The sequence below is a fragment of the Mustela nigripes genome, chromosome 13 (genome assembly GCF_022355385.1).
Source record: "Mustela nigripes isolate SB6536 chromosome 13, MUSNIG.SB6536, whole genome shotgun sequence".
Lineage (NCBI taxonomy): Eukaryota > Metazoa > Chordata > Mammalia > Carnivora > Mustelidae > Mustela > Mustela nigripes.
Genome location: NC_081569.1, coordinates 93367851 through 93387799, shown reverse-complemented (window position 1 = coordinate 93387799; position 19949 = coordinate 93367851). Strand labels below are relative to the sequence as shown.

The 19949-nt window shown below is 34.4% G+C and overlaps 1 long non-coding RNA gene across 1 annotated transcript; it reads right to left on the bottom strand.

Moving 5' to 3' along the window:
* Window positions 1-10237: 10237 nt before the first annotated feature.
* Window positions 10238-19483, bottom strand: LOC131998809 (uncharacterized). The gene is made up of 4 exons (XR_009398875.1): window positions 19430-19483; window positions 12278-12436; window positions 11828-12006; window positions 10238-10616 (listed from the first exon to the last, which is right to left on the bottom strand). It is a non-coding gene; the product is annotated as an uncharacterized LOC131998809 (long non-coding RNA).
* Window positions 19484-19949: the final 466 nt, after the last annotated feature.

Below are 19949 nucleotides of genomic sequence, written 5' to 3'. Positions count from 1 at the left end.
TTGAGAGAGGAAATCACATAGGCCTGAAAAGATAAAATCTGATGCTCTTTCCATCATTCTATTCTGCTACAACTTTTCTAGGGTCATGTAAAACATTAACCTAGAACCATGATCTGAACTCAGATCTCTTTGCTTTGGTTTTTGTTTTTCCTTTACCTCAATTACCACCACATTCTTCTTCAAGGCACATTCGTTCTCATAAAATAGACTACACTGGAACTTACAATAAGTCCAATTTCCTATCCCCTACTTTTAAGAGTATTTAAAGCATATAACTAGGCTACTGTATTTTTTAGGCATTTCTCCACTATTCCCCAAGTTCTCAGAACACATATAAATCATAAACATTAAAAATGCTTTTGAAGTCATTTCAAGTTCACTGTAAAAATTCAGCAGTCACTCAACAGTAAGTTTATTTGTTTGGTTGGTTTTTTATTTTAAACAATGAGCTACTCTTTTTCATCCTTGGGGTTTTTAAAATTCACAGAATTGTTCGGCAACATACGTAGAGTTCATTCCTTTAAACTCTGGTCTCTTTTCTGTGAATAAACTCTTACATGTTTTATAAACACTATTATGAGAGCCAACTAAACCTCAGGGAATAAATATCTAAGCCTTTAAGAAAAATAAAATTACCTAGCCAACAAGCTCCTAGCATTCACTTATCAAAATAAACAATAACCAGGTCTTTAACACTTTGATAAAACAAGCAGCAACCTGGATTTCAAACTTTTTCCATCCTCCCATTGAGAACTGATGATTACATGCTAAATGCTAACAGCATTTATAGCTTAAGTGAAGCAACATACACTTCTCCTCATCCTTAGTATGTGTTGCTGGTTGGCAGCTGTCTATTGCCTTATAATTTTAACACATTCATCATGCTCTATTTTCGGATATAAATCATAAGCGAACTAAACCAGATCTATGTTTTCATTAAGATCAACTATGAATGAAAATTTTTCACCTTCTATAGTATAATCAGAATGGACTCAACAAACTCCTGAACTTGAAAAAGATTCATCATTCAGTGATTTGATACTATTCATAACACTATAATGTAAAATTAATTCAAGCAACTAATATAAAATCCAAGGATTACTTTTCTTGATATACAGAAAAGTCATACAAATCTCCAGAAAAAAGCTGAAGCTTCAATTAGAAAAAAAGAGCCACAACCTCATAAGTAGACCGTCCCCTGCCCTACAAGTATACAAAAGTAATGGTTCAACATTAAGAATCTGAAAAATCCATATATATGCAGAGAAAATTTTCAGTGAATTACACTTAAGAACTCCCAAAAGCATTGTAATATATTTCCTAAACTCATTTTTGATAAATTTGTTAATTAATTTAATTACAGACTGGAAATTAAATTGTATTTACAATTTTGTTTCTATTTTCCATTCACATTATGATCATTTTCTCCTGTCATTAAACATTCCTTGAAAACATCCTATAGACATATTAAAATAAACAAGTCCTTTAGGGAATATTTAGGAAGTATTCTAAAGCAATATTCAAATGACTTTCTTTCACACACAGATTTTAGAACATAAGGGATTCCCTGTAGGGAGTAGAGACAAAGACTTTGTCCTCTAAAATACTTCTCCAAGCTTTATATAATCTTGCCAACTGATAACTGTTTTTCTCAACTTTTGTCCTAGATTTATTTTTTTTTCTGAGTAAATGCCACAGTACCTATGCAGAATTCTGTTATTTAACATTATTGTCTTCAGAGTCCCTTCTTTGTGATATTATAAAAATAAAAAATTTCATTAATTAAATATAGTCAATTATGAGCCTTTTCTTAAGTTACCCAGATTTTTTTAAAAAAACCTCCAGTTAATTTTTACTTATAGAGTTCTGATCAGAGTGTACATACTATTAAATATATATATCAACACTGACAAGAAAACAAGTTTCCCATTCTTTTTTTTAAGATTTTATTTATTTATTTGACAGAGAGAGCACATAAGCAGGCAGAGCGGAAGGCAGAGGGAGAGAGAAAAGCAGACTCCCCGCTGAGCAAGGAGCCCAATGTGGTGTGGGACTAGATCCTACGACTCTGGGATCATGACCTGAGCCGAAGGCAGCCACTTAACTGACTGAGCCACCCAGCTGTCCCACAAGTTTTGCATTCTTAATACAGATGCTGATGCAGAATATATTTTATAGCTCTGAGTTCAACATATTGTGATCTTCAAACATTGTGAAAAACTGTGTTTTTTATCCAAGTTATAGTCAGAAGTTCTAATTTTAGCATATATTCTTTAAAAAAGTAAAGGGTTATTAGCTTGGAATTTCTTGTCCATCTCTAAATAGATGGATCAGGGTAAATCCACATGTGTATTTATTTAAAGTAATTTACACACATATTATGGGAAAAAATCCTCAGCACTGTAACTATCCTGTTACAAGCCTTAATGACTTCCCATTGCATAATGGATATAAGTCCAAACTCCTTTCTGGATGAAGATATGCGTTGCAAGTCAGGCATCGTCACACCCCAGGTAATCTCTTGAACCTTCCTTCCCCTATGCCTTCTCTCCAGCCCAGTGGACATTTTGAGTTTCTTAAAACAAGAACATTTGTTCTGTTCTCACGGTTTCATTTATGACTATGGACGATTTGCTCTATTCCACTTTATTAAACTCTGGAGAAGAACCATGCCTTCAAGATTTGTTCTCAGGTTCACCTTCTCTGAACACAGGGCTTTTACTGTACTTATCATATATGTTGGTGCCTGGTTATGTTCAACTCGTCATTCTTCTTGGACTACATTGTACTGTCGGATGTACACAAATTCTTCCTCTTGAGCAAGATTGTAACATTCTGGAAGGCAATTATAAAATACCCCATGTAGAGCACACTAAGATTCAGTCTAGTAAAAATTCAATAAATTCTTCGTTTAGAGTTTTCTTCCTAAACTACTAATGCAGTCTGCTGCTGCACAAACTATCACAGCTGTGAAACCTGACACTATTGATGTGACCAGAAGTAGAAATGGAAAGGTTTTGAAATAGTTTTATTGACTGAAATGTAAACATAGTCAAAACGCTTGTAATAAAATTTCATCATGTCCCTGTACTTCAAATAAGTCACATAAATAAAATAACTAACCAGCCCTTCATTAGTTAGAGTTTAATACTTTTAATGGTCACCCTCATAAATATGCCAAAAAATATAAATGCAGAAATATTTATCTAAATCCAAATCAGCTAGGATTTAATGTTAACAAGGTGAAAAGAGTGGGCCCCAAAGAATTTGGGGTAATATTATGAAAGTATGCTTATCCTTAAGAAATATCCAAATTTAATTATGTAACATTTCTACGGCTTCCTTTTTATTTTTTTTTTCTTTTAAATCTTGGTTTCCAACCATTCCTGTATTTAGTGGACATATTTCACATCATAATTTGTTAATTCTTAGTTAAGGAAAAATATTCACAAAAAAGGCAAGTTGGTACCATTTTAGGAGAGTTAGAACAACAAAACTCTAACAGATTCTGAGTGGCTCCTAGACAAACTCACTGAGTGATTCTCTTAAATAATAGTATTACAGGAAAACAGTCTCAAATTTCTTCCAGTAAAAATAGTAAGAATTTTCCATATAGCTGACAAACAGTTGAAACCACGAATCCTAAATCTGTAAATACTTAGAATCTACTGTATCTTTTATTTGTTATGCAGAGAAGGCTACGATCATCACATAAGCTTCAAACATTTTTGAAGGTTTTTATGAATCCTTTGCTTAAGAAGAGTAAAAATGCTATCTAAGGCTTCACTTCCAAAGAAAAAGCAAGGCAACTGAAAATATATATAGGAAGGAATAATGAGCATTTGATTTACTCAGTAGCCCAGTCCACTTGATGATTTTATATCCAGTGGCCTGTCTCTAAACATCAAAGGTAATTATCAGTACCTTGAATCCCTACTTTGATATGTATATTTGTGTATTTACTTAATTTTTTTCCTGGGTAGGCACTCTTCCTTTCAATTAGTGCTGTTCCTTAAGTGTAAAGTGTTTATTGTCTTTATTTAGTAATTCAGGCAGCCAATTCTACACTTTAAAAGCAACAGATGCTTGCAAAATACAAACTGGAAAAAAATCAATATATTTAAAATTTGTCCACAGTAGATTTATAAAATGGGAAATTTGGTAGAGGTCATTGGAGAAACTTCAAAGTTAAACATTACTTAAAATAGGAATTAATAATTACTATAGGCAGAGATTTTTGTCTATTTTGTTCATTCAGGTATCTCCAATGCCTGGCACATGTAAGCATGCCAATATTTGCTGAATGAATGAATGAATAATTTTGTTATATTAACAGGGGATACCATAAGAAGGTGATTTATATTGCAAACAGAATGTACTACAAATGCTTATTTAAAACTCTATTGTATAAAAATCTTCATAACTTTTTCTATTTTTATCATTTTATCTTCATATCTTTTCTTGACTTCACTGAACTTAGTATCTATAGTAACAGGAAATGGGAATAGTTTTGCTATTGTAAATTTTTACAAACACGTTTTATACCTTTTAAACTTCTCCCACATTCATTTTTTACTGCAGTGTCTAATTTATACTAAGAAGTTCAAAAGTTAGATTGAAAGACTCTAAAATATTCAACCCTAAAAAGTAAAAACTTATATATATATCTTCTAAAGTCTGCCAGCTAAATACCAACAGATGAACATTCTTTAAATCCTTTAATCGAAAAAATAAATAAATAAATTAATTAATTAAATAAATCCTTTAATCGAATTCTACTGAAGATATTTAGGAAAAACTTTTTATTGTCTTATACTGCACAAACCACTAGGGATATCAAAGAAATGTATTCTTGCACTGCAGAAATTCACAACGACATGTGTACATAAAAGCAATTAGAAAGCAAGATACAACAAGAAAGGCTCTAATGGATATTGTGGGCTAGGGATTGTAAACTATGACTTGGTCATTGGATTTTAAAAGTAAATAATATTTGCATTAGTAATAACCCATATTTTTTGTTAACATGAAGGGTAGGCTCATGATTTTCAACAGATGCATTTTTAATTTTAGTAGTCACTAGGTACTGATAAGATACACATTTAGAATTAACAATTAAAGTTTATAATTGAGGTACAACAAATGAGTCTGAGTAGATCTTTCTTGAATTTGCTATTTTTTCTTATCTATAACTGTTGTACCACTTAAAATTCAAAGTTTTATGTTATGCATTTAAAGAGTTTACCATCAATAAAGAAACCATCAATAAAAAACTTAACTCCAAATAGTATCCTTTTTCTCTAGAAATAAGAGTTTGGAAGTTCAGCACTTATTATCCATAGAAATAAATGCTTTCAGTCATTCAAAAATTTTCAAGTACCTCAATGAGGCACTGTTATAGGGTCTCAGGATATAACAGTTAAGTTGAAAGACAAAGTCCTTCCTTTATAGTTCCTGTAACTTATATTCTAGAAAGAGATGGAAAAAATATATAAGTAACAAGGAATTTAAGTGCCAAGTAGTATAAGGAGGATACAGAGTGACTGCGACACTTCTGAAGAGAAAGGGACCCTATTAAGGGGAATAATTGCTAGATAGCCAAGTAAGGCACATCTGAGGAAATTAGTACTGCTACCAAAACTTCACTGAAAACACTCCATGAGAAAATGGGTGTGATCTTGCCACACAACAGTCTTGTTGAAGAGTTTTGTAGAGAAAAGAGGAAGCACATTTAGAGATCCCTAAAGCGGGTAGAGTTAGCATGGCCCAGTTACAGCAAGAAACCCAGGGTGGGGCTGAGAAGTATGGAACATAGTGAAGGAGTTGTGTGAGAAGGCCCTAGGACAAGTGGAGGACAGATTTTATAAGGCATTGTGGGCCTTCTTAAGTGGTAAGGGGCAGCTTTGATTCTAAGTACAATGGAAAGGAATTAGAGACTTCTAAACGGAAGAGTAATATTATTTAACTTATTTTTTAAGTGATGCGTGTTTACGATTGCTACACAATTCGCTAAGTGCTTTATAGATGTTTTTTAATCGTTACACGAACTCTGTAAAGTCAGTCATATTACCCCCATTTTACAGAATAGAAAACTGAGCTAGAGAGGGATTATGGGACAGGATGTGCTCAAATCACAAAACTGCAAAGTGCTGGGAGAGCTGTTCTAATCTAAATTCCTCATTCCACAGCCTAGCCTCACAACTGTCTTATGCTTCTAAATGGTGCTGAGTTCCTCAGGACATACACACAACATAGGTAAACAGGGCCAAATGATGACACAGACCACAGAAGAGAAATCAGGTGTACAGCTAGAATACAATATTCCTTGAAAATAAAATGATAGGGTATTTTTGTAAAGATTTTACATGTTTATTTGAGACAAAGAGTGAGAGAGAGAATGAGTAGGGAGGAGTGGCAGAGGGAGAGGGAGAAGCAGACCCTCGGCTGAGCAGGGAAGCCCTATGCAGCTCTATCCCAGGACTCTGAGATCAGGACCTGAGCCAAAGGCAGACGCTTAACCAATCTGAGCACCCAAGGGTATTTCAGCTCTCATTCTAAGTCATCGATTTTGTTTAAGTTAATTTTTTGAGAAGCTTGCTGAAAGACGTCAGCAATTGTTAAACTTCTGCCACTGTTTTCTCTTCAAGGGCATAATAATTACCTCAAATAACTGAATCCTTTACATTCCCTAGCACAGTGCCTTGCAAAAAGTGGGCAATTTAAAGTACTTGTTGAACAAATAAAATATTACAAAATAACAAAAAATGCTTCCTCGGTACCTGGCATCCTGGGAAACCTTAGTCCTAACAATCTACAGATGCTGCTTGATGCTGATGCTGGTTCTTAGTGAAGCCAGTTTTCAATGAGTTCACTTTGAACTTGAAGCTGTACTTTGAGAAATCTTGAAAGTGTCTTTAAAAGTTCAAAATCTGGCCTCAGACGCTTTTCACTTTACCCATTTTTAGGTACGTTTCCTTGATTTTTGAAACATCAGGTGCCCAAAAGATACATTAAAGCCCCTGCCTTTTGTTTGCATTAACTAGGTAAATTCACAGACTCATTGTCAGTTGGATAAATATATCTCCTCCCCTGAAAAAGTCCTACTCCCTTCTGAAATGCTCCTGGAGATTTGTAACAGTAACCCCTTTCCATCAGGTTTCTGATCCTTCCTGGTAATTTCTTGTTTCTTTCAGGATAAAATGTAATGGCAATAGCTTTGATGTCTTTATCTTGCCTTATCCTTTCTTCTTTAAGAAGCAGTTCTTGTTCATTCTTGGTTCTCAGAATGTGCTTTATGTAACATCAGCATGAAAAGAATTAAAATGGAAATGTATATCCCTTTTTGGAATTGTGTCTATTTACCTAACATAAAAGATACAGCAGTTTTTCAAAAGCATAGTGGAACAATGCCGTACTCGTCCCAATTTCACAGTAACATCTGAGCCGTGACCAAACTATCTGACGAGAATGAATATTAAATCAGGACATGGAGAAGAAAGATAAAATAGACCATTTTTAGTGAACTGAATAAATGATAAATGCATTTAAAAATAAAAACTGATCAATAATTAAAGCACAGTTTAAAAGGAGGAACATAAATTGCCAGAAAATATTTTTGAAATGGCTTAAATCTCCAGTCTTTAAATGAATGACTTCACTTTCTCGATGGCTATGACACATATTTTCAATATCACCCACCCATTTTCTTTTCTTTGTTCTTTTCCCATCCCAACCCTCAGGAACTAGGAACTATAAACAACTAATATTTATGGTATATCTACTATGCATGGGTCTAGAATCATGCTAGGCAAAATTATCTACAATACAAAAACTGCCCTCAAAGGACATCTTCTTGTTGAAACAACAGTAACATAACAGAAGTAATAAAAACATTGTTAAGAGCTAGATCATATGTCATGATAAGAACTGTAATAGTATTTCCAAAACAGAAGATACCTGTATGAACTGGAGAGTCTAGAGGTAGAATCAAGAAAGAAAAGTATTTTGAATGAAATATTTAAATATAAAGACAAATATATTATTTCCTTAACTAGGCCTAGAGGCCATAGGCAATCTGGCTCCATCCCTCTCAATTCTCGTATCCCACTGCTCTCCCTGCTCCAACCACAACCACCGTGCTATTTGTTGATGGACCTGCAAACATGGCTGATGCCAGGTGTACTTCAAAAAGTTTAAAAAATGAGTCTGAACCCACTTATGAACCATTCATCTAAATAAACTTTTATTACTGTCTATAAAACTCATGGATCATGATCTTGGGAATAAATTAAGTGTGAAACTCTATGCCAACTTTATAATTAAAACCCAAACTAAAAGCAAAAATGTTTTCCTTGCAGAGATTGAACAAGATATTTTAGAAAGCAGTGTCTTAGATCACTGGCTTTCAAAAGGATTATATTGGCACATTTTCAAATATATCTGACTCATATAAAAATATTCTGATTCAGAAAATCTGTAGCAACAAAAGCACAGCAAACATAAGCCAAATATTTGTGAAGATTTGCAGCATAGCCTCTGTCAGCATATATTTTGCCACATCTATCTTATCAGTACATGCACTGGCCTATCACAGTGCCTTGCACTTCATTATTCACTTCATATCTATTAACTAAATAAATTGTTTCAAAAATGAAAAAAAAAATGAATGAGTCACATCATTTGATTTTTAACCAGACTGAGCTATGAATCTTGGGAAAATGACCTAGCCTTACATATTCACACTAACATGGTTTTAACAGGTATAGTTAAAAGACTCTAAAGTCACACTTAATTTAGGTTTTAGAAAAGGCATTATTGTTGCTCACTTGATTCCTCACCTAATGAAATCTAGCTCATTCTTCAAAACCCAGCTCAAAAGCAAAACTTTTAGTCAAATGTGATCCAGCAATGTCACTTTTTGAACTTTATCCCAAGTAAATAACTAGTCGAGTGTTTAGAGATATATGAGGATGTTCATCACAGGATTTTCTATATTAGAAAAAAAATAGACCTCAGTCAAACAGAATTAGAATGCTAAATAAATTGTGACTTACCATTTATGATAACTGTGTAGCCAGAAATGTAGTTACAAAATATTACTAAGTAAAAACAGTAATGTGATTCCATTTTTAAATTTGGAAAAATGACTATTTTCCAATATTGAATCACTTTGACTGTTAAAAATAATTAGTTCTGGATGGAGGGATTATATGATTTCAAAAGAATTGTTACCTACTTTCTAATTTTTCTGTTATAATCATGTATTAATTGTGTTATTTCAGAAAGGAACAAATAAAAAGAAAAAAACTGTTATGAATCTTTAGTTATCATGTTTTCCCACTTTGATTTGCTTTCTAAGGAGCACAGATTCAAATTTAAAGCCTGTCATTAGCAATACATCAGATCCTTGGGCGTATATTTTGTGCACTAACTTTATATATGGCTTCATATTAGCTTTACATTTTATTTTGTCTTCATTCTGTTTCTTCACTCATTTGTATTTTGTTATTTTGTGAGTGTGTGCTTTTTATAAGTGCCATGGTTTTAATTATCATAGCACTTCACCAACAGCGTGGTTTAGGTAAATCTGGATATCAGCTCCAATAGGTACCACAAGGTCAGCTATTATCTTAGTGAATCCAACACATTTTAAGCTATTCCTCAACCCCATAGGTTTATCAGCCCACTAAAAATGGATTTTTCCTTCCACTACAAATTCTCAGAGACCAGTGTAAAGGAGAGTGGCATTGTATTAATTCACGCAAGAAATAAATCTAGCATTTATACCAAATGTCCATATTGACATGACCAGATGACTCGCTTCTTACGTGAAAAGTGTATAGGGAACCAAAATATCAGAACATCTACCATGTTCTATGTGAACTTGAACTCAAAGCCTCTGTTTTCTGTAAATTGAATATATAGGTAATAACAGAGGAGGCTTAAGTTTAAACCACTTTAAGCTGAGAATTTCTATACCAAGTGTAATAATAGCTCTGGTAAGGAAAGTTAACTCATCAGGCTGTAAAAGTAAGTGTTTTTTTTTGTTTTGTTTTGTTTTGTTTTTGTTTTTGTTTTTTTTAATAATTGCAACCACCTGTGATCTGACAGATCTTTTCTTTCCTTTTAAATATCATGCTTTCTTTGTGACATCTCAAATAACTTCCAATAACCTTTAGTTATTTAAACAGTCTCTTTTATTTTTTTAAAAAAAGATTTTATTTATTTCTTTGATGAGAGAGACACAGAAAGAGTGGGGACACAAGCAGAGAAGTGGGAAAGGGAAAAGCAGGGAGCAGGATGTGGGGCTGGATTCCAGGACCCTGGGTTCATGACTTGAGACGAAGGCAGATGCTTAACGACTGAGCCACCCAGGTGCCCCTATATCAGTCTCTTTTCTTATTAAGACTTCATCCTGTTCATTTTGAAGTTTCAAATACATGGTTATTTGAAGGTTTTCTGCATAGCCATCTCAGTTTACTGGTGATTCCAGGACAGATATCCAAAATGTGATCCATGCACTGGTACTAAACTGATAATCTGTTGCTGCACCATGATAGGATAAAGGAGCTTGTACCAGAATGAAAATCAACTCCATTGCTAAGCACAATTTATAGCTGAAATGAAAGAAGAAATAAACAAATCCATAATTATAGTTAGAATTTCAACACTCTTAGTAATTAAGAGAATATGTAGATGGAAAACCAATAAAGATGTAGAAGACTTGAAAAATACTATCAACAAATTGACCTAATTGATGTTTACAGGGCATGCCACTCAACAAAAGCAAAATGCAAATTCTCTCAAGTGTGCTTGTATAATATTTTGAAATGAATAAAAATGAAAACACAACATATCAAAATTTATGGGATGCAACCAAGAGTGTATCCAGAGAAGAATTTATAGCTATAATTCCTTACATTAGTAAAAAGTAAAGATCTAAAGTCTATTATCTAACTTCCTACTTACAAAAAAAAAAACTTTAAAGAGAAAATTAAACACAAAGTAAGTAGGAGGGAAATAAAATAGAGAAGTGATAATTAAATAGAAAATAAACATAGGGAAATAACATCAAAATAACTTCTTTAAATATAATCAGTAGATATTATAAAACTATAGCTAAAATGATAGAAAAAGAGAAGGCAGAAATTATCAGTGCCAATGAAAAAAATGAACACATCACTACAGAACCTACAGATTGATAAAAGATAATGAGGGATATTATGAACAACTTTGTGCCAGTAAATTCAATAATTTAGATAATATACCCATCACTAAAGATGCAGTCAATATTAAAGAACAATAAGACTTACAAACAACTTTATGGTAATATTTTCAAAAACCCAAATGAAGTGGTAAATTCCATGAAAGGCACAAATTACAAAAACTAACACAGGAGAAATAGAAAAAAAATTATCTTGGGAAAAAACCAAAGATGCATGAAAGAAAGAAGAACAACAAAAGCTACAAATATATGGGTGAATCTAAATGCATATTTTCTGAATAAAACATTAATGAAAATGTCTTGTGAGATGTTAATTATAAAGGTAATTAAAATACATGATGAGTAGATTATACAGTGGGAGAGAAATAAATGGAGAACATGTTCCCTGTTCCTGCATTGCATTTGAGAAGAGGGGAAAAGTACCAATTAACATAAAGTTTGTTAAGTCAAGAGTGCATTATTACAAATCATTTCTGGTAAAAAGATTTGCATCCCAAATATATAAAGACCTCTTAAAGCTAAAAAATAAAAACCAGCCCAATGTAATAATGGACAAGATGTAGAATAGACATTTCATCAAAGAAAACACACAAAGAAGTGTACCTGGGTCACTCAGTCAGTTAAGCATCCAACTGTTGATTTCAGCTCAGGTCATGATCTTAGTGTTGTGGGATCAAGCCCCTTGTTTGGGCTCCATGCTTAACACTGAATCTGCTCATTCCTCTCCCTCTGTTCCTTGTCCTGCTCTGTCTCTATCTCTCAAATAAATAAATTCTAAAAATCTTAAAAAAAAAAAAAAGAAAGAAAAGAAAACACAAATCACATTAGCAAATGCTCGACATCATTAGTTATTAGGGAAATGTAAATTAAAATCACAATGAGATATCACTTTTTTCCCACAAGAATGACTATAATCAAAAAGACAGACAACAGTAAGTGTTAACAAGGATGCAAAGAACTGGAACCCCTGAGAATTGCAGACAGGAATGGCAAGTAGTACAGCCACTATGGAAAACAGCTGGCAGTATCTTATAAAGTTAAAAATACACTTACCAGGGCACCTGGGTGGTTCAGTGGGTTAAGCCTCGGCCTTCGGCTCGAGTCATGATCTCAGGGTCCTGGGATTGAGCCCAGAGTGGGGCTCTCTACTCAGCGGGGAGTCTGCTTCCCCCTCTCTCATTCTGTCTGCCTATCTGCCTGCTTGCGATCTCTCTGTCAAATAAATAAAAATCATTAAAAACAAAACAAAACAAAAAATACACTTACCATATAGCCACTCCACTCCTAGGAATCTACCCAAAAGTCATTAAAATATATATCCACACAAAGGCAAGTATGCAAATTTTCATAGCATCATTATTCATAAGAGCCCCAAACTGAAAATAATCCAAATGTCTATGATCAGGTGAAGGTAAAAGAAAAAAATAGTATTTTCATACAAGGGAAGACTATGCAGCCAAAAAAGGAATGAACAACTAATACATGCAGCAACAGAGATGATGAAATTATCCTAAATGAAAAAAGGACATTATGTCTAAATGAAAAAAGCCTGGTATAACGACTACATACTCATTTCATTTATATAAAATGTCCATAAGAGAAAAAATTTATAGAGACAGAAAGCAGAACAGTGGGACCAAAGGTCACCTGTGGGAGATTAATTTTGAGAGTGATCAAAATGCTCTAAAACTGAATTGTGGTAGGGCTCCTGGGTGGCTCAGTCCGTTAAGTGTCTGCCTTCGGTTCAGGTCACCAATGCCAAGGTCCTAGGATCAAGCTCCACATCCGGTTCCCTGCACTATGGGAAGCCTGCCTCTCCCTCTCCCTTTGCCTGCTGCTCCCTTTGTTTGTGCTAGCTCTCTGTCTCTCCGTCAAATAAATAAAATAAAATATTTTTAAAAATAAACAAATTTTTAAAATGAGAATGCTAATGCATTAGAAAAAACTGAATTGCAGGGATGGTTTCCGAATTCTATAAATTTACTAAAATTCATTGAATTTTCTACTTATAATGGATGACTATTATGGTGTAAAAATTATCTCAATAAAACTTAAAATTAAGGAAACAAATGGTTGAAAGTAAAATATTAGTGAAAAGTATACCAGAAAAATTCTGTACCAAAGGAAATATCAGATCACAAAATTAGTATTCAAACAGATAAGCCCAGTATATATAAACTGATGAAAATTTTTCTATAATTTTCAAAAAAAGTATTAAATTTTTGGTGCACCATACTTAAATACTATTTTAAAATGTATTTTATCTCCTGTTCAGTCATTAGTCATTGAAATTACTACCAAAATATTGGTGCTAAGCTCCAAAATCCTTTCACTCAATTTTATTCATATTTCTCTCTATCATAGTTTTTCCTCATAGGTCTTCACAAAGCCTAACAATAGAGTTCTAGCATTTTTGTTTAGAAAAGGGAAACTGAAGCTCAGAAGTGAAACAAATTTCCAAACATGATTCTGGTGGATTTCTTAATTGAGAATATAAAACCTGATATCCCTTAAGCACATTGCCTTTGTGCTGCTGAATTAGATATATTTTCATTTCAGTTACAAACTACAAAACAAAAACATTTTTGTCCATCCTCTCCCTCCCTGTTAAGGATAGGGGATAGAATATACCCACAAATATGAGAAGAAAATCAAATCACACTCTACTCTGATAACTATACCACCCTCAGTTTTTTGTTTGTTTGCTTTGTTTTGTTTTGTTTATTTTGTGTGTGTGTGTGTGTGTGTGTGTGTGTGTTGATTTATTTTAAAGTTGCAGCTATCCACTCTTTGATGCTATAGTAAAAAGATTAGAGACAGCCAAAAGCACTCTGGTCCAGGTCTATAAACAGAAGATGACACCAAGGAGAGCCAACCTGCCTATGATAACTACCCAGTAGGGCAGCATTATCTGTCAGTTCATAATTATGAATATTTTTATGGTCCTGCTTGAGATTTCAGTAACTCTCCTAATCAGTCTCAGAAGTTATCCATGGGGTCTGAACAAAGCAGCAGAGGAAACAATGTGAACAATTTATGATGTTTTCTCCTAGAATGTGTTTAGAGTTTAGTTTCCCATTCCCCAATCAATTGAAAGATGGACACAAAGAGATGAACCACTGAGTAATAGCTCATACAAGAAAGTTGAGTAGCCACAGATTTTGTGAAGAAGAGATTTTAGTCCATGTATGCCACATGAAAAAAATAACTCAACATACCTTTCCTGATACCTTAGAAAGACAGTGCTAGAGATTACATGAGAGAGAGAGAGAGAGAAAGACAGAGAAGGCTGGGAGGAATAATTAACAGAGAAGGAAAGGGATTGTGTAACTTCTAAGTTATTATCCCCTTGGTTTTGATACTTGCACTGAAATAATGTATCTTACTGTACAGAATAAACTCCTTAACAAAAAGGAGGAGAAGGGTAGTGGAAAGCTTCTATGAATAATCAATCACTGTAATGAATACTTAGATATTACCATTTTAGTGAGTATTTTTTCCTTTTGTTAAAGCCATGTAGTAGTGGTATAGATTTGCATATAGTAAAATTAGCAGAATTGGGCAGAAAGTCTCAAAGGAATAAAATTATATTCACTTATAGTAAAAAAATATAGAGAAAAGTACACTATGACTGAATATATCAGGGTAATAAATACTGAGGTGGGGGAATAAGTTTTCATTTAATCCTGCCCTACTTTTACACAAACATACATTTAATTGGATCACTTTAATCTGGGAGGAAAGAAATGAACTCATAACCTCACTAGGTCAGATAGAGCTCTTGACTGACTTAGCATCAAAAAAGAAAGGCTGAGCAAAAAGCTTCTGTGAGAAAATAAATACTATATAAATCACATGTAATGAAACCATTTGATATCACAGAGAGAAAACTCTTTTGGTAAAGGACTTCCTTGGTAAATGATACTCAGAATTTTTTAATGATTTATGAAGATAATTCTTCCCTCCCTCACTAAAACTGCCACAGGAATATTTTGGTGGCCCAATACGATCCACAGAAATCCAGGAAACGGTAGTGCAAATCTGAAAGTAAAAGAAAAAGGAAAAACTACCAACATTAGATTTTCTCAGAATAGTGAACCTTTCTTAAACTGTTTAGGCAAATTGAAATAGTACTATAACTTGACAGGCTTAGCTTAAAGGAGAGAACTTGTTCTATAAGGTACCTTGATGCACTGAAATTCACTAGCAACATTATTAATATGTTGGCCACTGTAAGATAGGCTAAGAGAATTTTAGCATCCATGTTTCATACTAGCAACACTCCTTTCATCTTGATTTTTCAGATACCATGACAGTAGTTTTGACAGTCATAATTATGACAGTCATAATTCCTACACAAGGAAAAGAATGTCTAGCCAGACATTTTGAAAAACACAACAGCTTCAGCATGGCTTTCATTATGTTCACTTCCTTCTTCCACTTCAAACTCTGCTCCAGACCAGCCAAAGCAGTCAGTACCCAGAGTAATTCCAACATCACTGATCAGGGACAAGTGTGTAATAGTTTTCATTCCAGGACATCTTTTTAACAACAGCTTTATATACACAAATAACCACTGAAATCAACACACCAGAAGTGCCAACATACATGTGAATAAGAAGTATGTAAGCAGAATTCATCAACTCTCCCTATAATTAGGGCCCTTTCCCAACCTTCCAATTATCATCAACACAGATTCCCCTCTCCTCCTGGCTTGACTGACCTTCATAATTAACCACACACCTGTCTAATCCTCTTCTGAAACTAAATGTGGTCTGCATTGGACTCATCTTGAATGCTTGTTAAAATACATATTGTTGTGCCCCACTCCAGACCTGTGAAATCTAAATATCTGGAAGAAGATCCCTGGAATCTGCATTTTAGAACATTCTACCAGATGCTCTTCTATACCCCAGAGTTTCAAAATCATCCATCTGAATCTTGATTTTCAATTACTCCTGCCACTTCTTTTGTCTGGATTCTTATCACTACATATCAAGAGGCTGATAACAGGCTGGCAGTTCATCTCTTTCCCTGGGGTGCCTTCTCCTGTACCCTCTGCATACCACTGTGTAAAAGTCTCAACATCCTTTTCATCATGGATCCTTTTTGTTCAAAATTCTTTTTTTTTAATTTATTCTTTTTTTTTTTTAAAGATTTCATTTATTTGACATAGAGACAGAGACAGCAAAAGAGGGAACACAAGCAGGGGGAGCAGAAGAGAGAAAAGCAGGCTCTCTGCTGAGCAGGGAGCCGTACACAGGGCTCAATCCCAGGACCTCGGAATCATGATTGAGCCAAAGGCAGACACGTTAATGACTGAGCCACCCAAGTGTCCCCCTGTTCAAAATTCTTCTTCTTTTTTTTTTAAGTCATATTTCAGGACAAATTCAAACATCCCAGTTAAGCATTTATTTATTTCTATAAAGGGACCTCAGTGTATGTCTGGTCCACTGATACTTCTTGTGGCTCCACTCTGGGGTCCCCTCTATTCAGTTCTGATCAGACTAGGCACCAACCTTATTTCTTGCATGTCCTACTCTTCCCAACTCCACATCATCTATCTTTCTCTTTATCTGCTCTAAGGATCTCCCTAGTTTTCCAAAATCTTGTTTTCCAAGAAGGAAATACAGGATCACCTTCTCTAAAGCAGTAGGGAATATAATATGCCATGAGTTACTAGACAGATTTGTAAAAATCCTAGTAGTGCCAGTCACTGCTATATAATGTGGAATAAATTTGTGTGATAAATGTGAAACAATGTCCAAAAAATATGGTACATTTCAAGAACTCAATAAAAACTATTTTTTATCACTCTATCATTTATTGGGTAATGCAGTAGTCATGGTCTTTGTATGTTATCTTCCTACGTAACCTATTTCTGCTTACAACAGGCTCTCACTTTTATGTGAAGCCTATTCCCATGTGGTCCAGGTAGAACTGCTCTCTCCCTATCATCATTGCAACTGAAATGTCCACATGACACAAGCCCAGCAAATCAGACTATTCCACCCCCACTCCCACTGCCAACAAACACACACACACATATGCCAAACTTCAGTGACTGGCTCAGGGATGGGCATCTTCCCAAGTCAGATAGATCAATCCCTGACAACTTTGCTGGATCCTGAAAAAGTGGACACTAATCATTGAAATTGTGGCTATGCCATTATAGTAAGCCTACAGATGCTAGTAGTCTAGGTTGTTACCGTGTTAGAAAATCTGCCCCCAAATTAAATCAACTAAGGAAAATGGGACTCAATGGGGAAAGCTGATGTCCTGACAGTATCATTTTAATCCCTGAATCCATCATGCTTGAGAAGCAACTATAAACTTTTCACTTATAGGAGTCAATGAATTTCTTTTGGGAAGAAATAGTTTCCACTAATTTTCTATCACTTTTATACACGAAAGACCTGACTGACACATAAATACCAGCAAGTGGGATGTTGCTAGTAACAGAATTTAAAATGTAAGAGAATGGAGTTAACATAGGTGAGGACCTAGGAGCTGAAGGTAACACTTGGATGAGACACTGACTTGCTTCTCTTAGCTTTGGGGATGAGTGCATTATTAGATCTAAGTCTAATATTTCTACTGGCAGGCAGTGGCATTTTGAAATGATGCATACAGAAAGAAAGTTTGTTGTTGAGCCATCAAGAAATAAATGGTAATCGGCTGTGATAATCATAGTTTTTGTCTGTTCACCCTGTTGTTTCTCATTCTCTTATTTTTATACAGTCTGTCTTTTCATGGAAACTCCGTTTTATGACTCCTTTCATCTTACTCTCACTTTCTACAGAGATGAGGATATGACTCAAGATGGACCAATTAGAGTACCTAATAATACCTGCTCATAGGGTACTCAGGAGGGTATATGATCTAGCTCAAACCAATCACAACCTTCATTGCAACTAAAAACAACAGAAAAAAAGGCATTTTCTTCCTCCCTCCCTTCCTTCCTCTTTCTTTTTCTTCCTTTCTTCTTTCCTTCCTTCCTTCCTTTTATGTTGACACACGTGTTACATTAGTTTAGTTTCAGGTATACTATGTAATGATTCAACAAGAATATACATTGCTCGAGGCGCCTGGGTGGCTCAGTGGGTTAATCCTCTGCCTTCAGCTCAGGTCATGATCTCAGGGTCCTGGGATGGAGCCCCACATCGGGCTCTCTGCTCAGCAGGGGGCCTGCTTCCTCCTCTCTGCCTGTGTCTCTGCCTACTTGTGATCCCTGTCTGTCAAATAAATAAATAAAATCTTTAAAAAGAAAAAAAAAAGAATATACATTGCTCTATGTTCACCACAAATGTAGCTAGCATGTGTCCCAATACATTGCTATTACAATATCATTGACTATATTCCTTATGCTGTGTCTTTTATTCCCACAAGTTATTTATTCTATAACTGGAAGCCTGTATCTCTCACTTCTCTTCACCCATTTTGCTCATCCCTCTACCACCCTCCCCTCTGGCAAACCTCAGTTTATTCTCTGTATTTATGAGTCTGTTTTTGTTTTGTGTCTGTTTGATTTGTTTTAATTTATAGATTCCATGTATAAGTGAAATCATATGGTATACATCTTTCTCTGTCTGATTTCTTTCTCTTAGAATAATACCCTCTAGGCCCATCCATGTTGTCTCAAATGGCACAATTTCATCCTTTTTGTGGCTGAATAATATTCCATAATACTATATATATATTTCAACATATATAATATCACATCTTTCTTATCCATTTGCCTATCGATGAATACTTGGGTTGCTTCCATATCTTAGCTATTGTAAATAATGAGGTAATAAACAAAGGGGTGCATAATATCTTTCCAAATTAGTGCTTTCATTTTCTTTGAGCAAATATCCAGTAGTGGAATTACTGGATCATATGGTAATTCTATTTTCAGTTTTTAGAGGAACCTCCATACTGTTTTTCCATAGTGGCTGCACCAGTGTATATTCCCACTATCAGTACAAAAGAGTTTCCTTTTCTCCATCTCCTCACCAACACTTATCATTTCTTATCTTTTTGATGCTGGCCATAGCTGACTGGTAGGAAGTAATATCTCATTGTAGTTTTGATTTGCATTTTCCTAATAAAAAGTGATGCAAGCATCTTTTCATGAATCTTTTGGTCATTTGTGTGTTTTCAAGGTGTAGTCTTTTGATTGGAACTGTTTATTATGAAGAAGAATACGAATTTATAACTTACCTCCAATAGCCAGCTCTACCACCAATCAGGAAGACATTGCCTGAAATTAAAGCTATTACAGAAGAAAGAAGAGATGTTGGATGAGGAGATAGTAAGTGACCTCAAGGTATCCATTTAGCCAAAAAATAGTTCTATCCCCTATGCTTCTCAGTTATGTAAACCAATAAATCCATTTTCCCCAAACTAATTAGACTAGGATTTTTGTCATTTGCAACTGAGAGTCCTGAGTAACACATTTGGTCAGTAGTTGCATGTCACTTTATAAATGTTCTTTAGTTTTTTCATATATACATTCCTTCTGATTATCTGTGAGTAATACCTTTAAGGAAAAGATAACCATGTCATTAATTTCTTTTTCAGATCCTATAGTTCCAATAGAAAATTACAGCTCCAATAGAAAAGTAAATGGAAATATAGGGAGAAAGTCAACATATTTGGTAATAGTATAATAAAAACCCATAGTCACCTGTTTCTTTCAGTTTTATGACAATATTTAACTACTTTCCTCCAAAAGTACCGA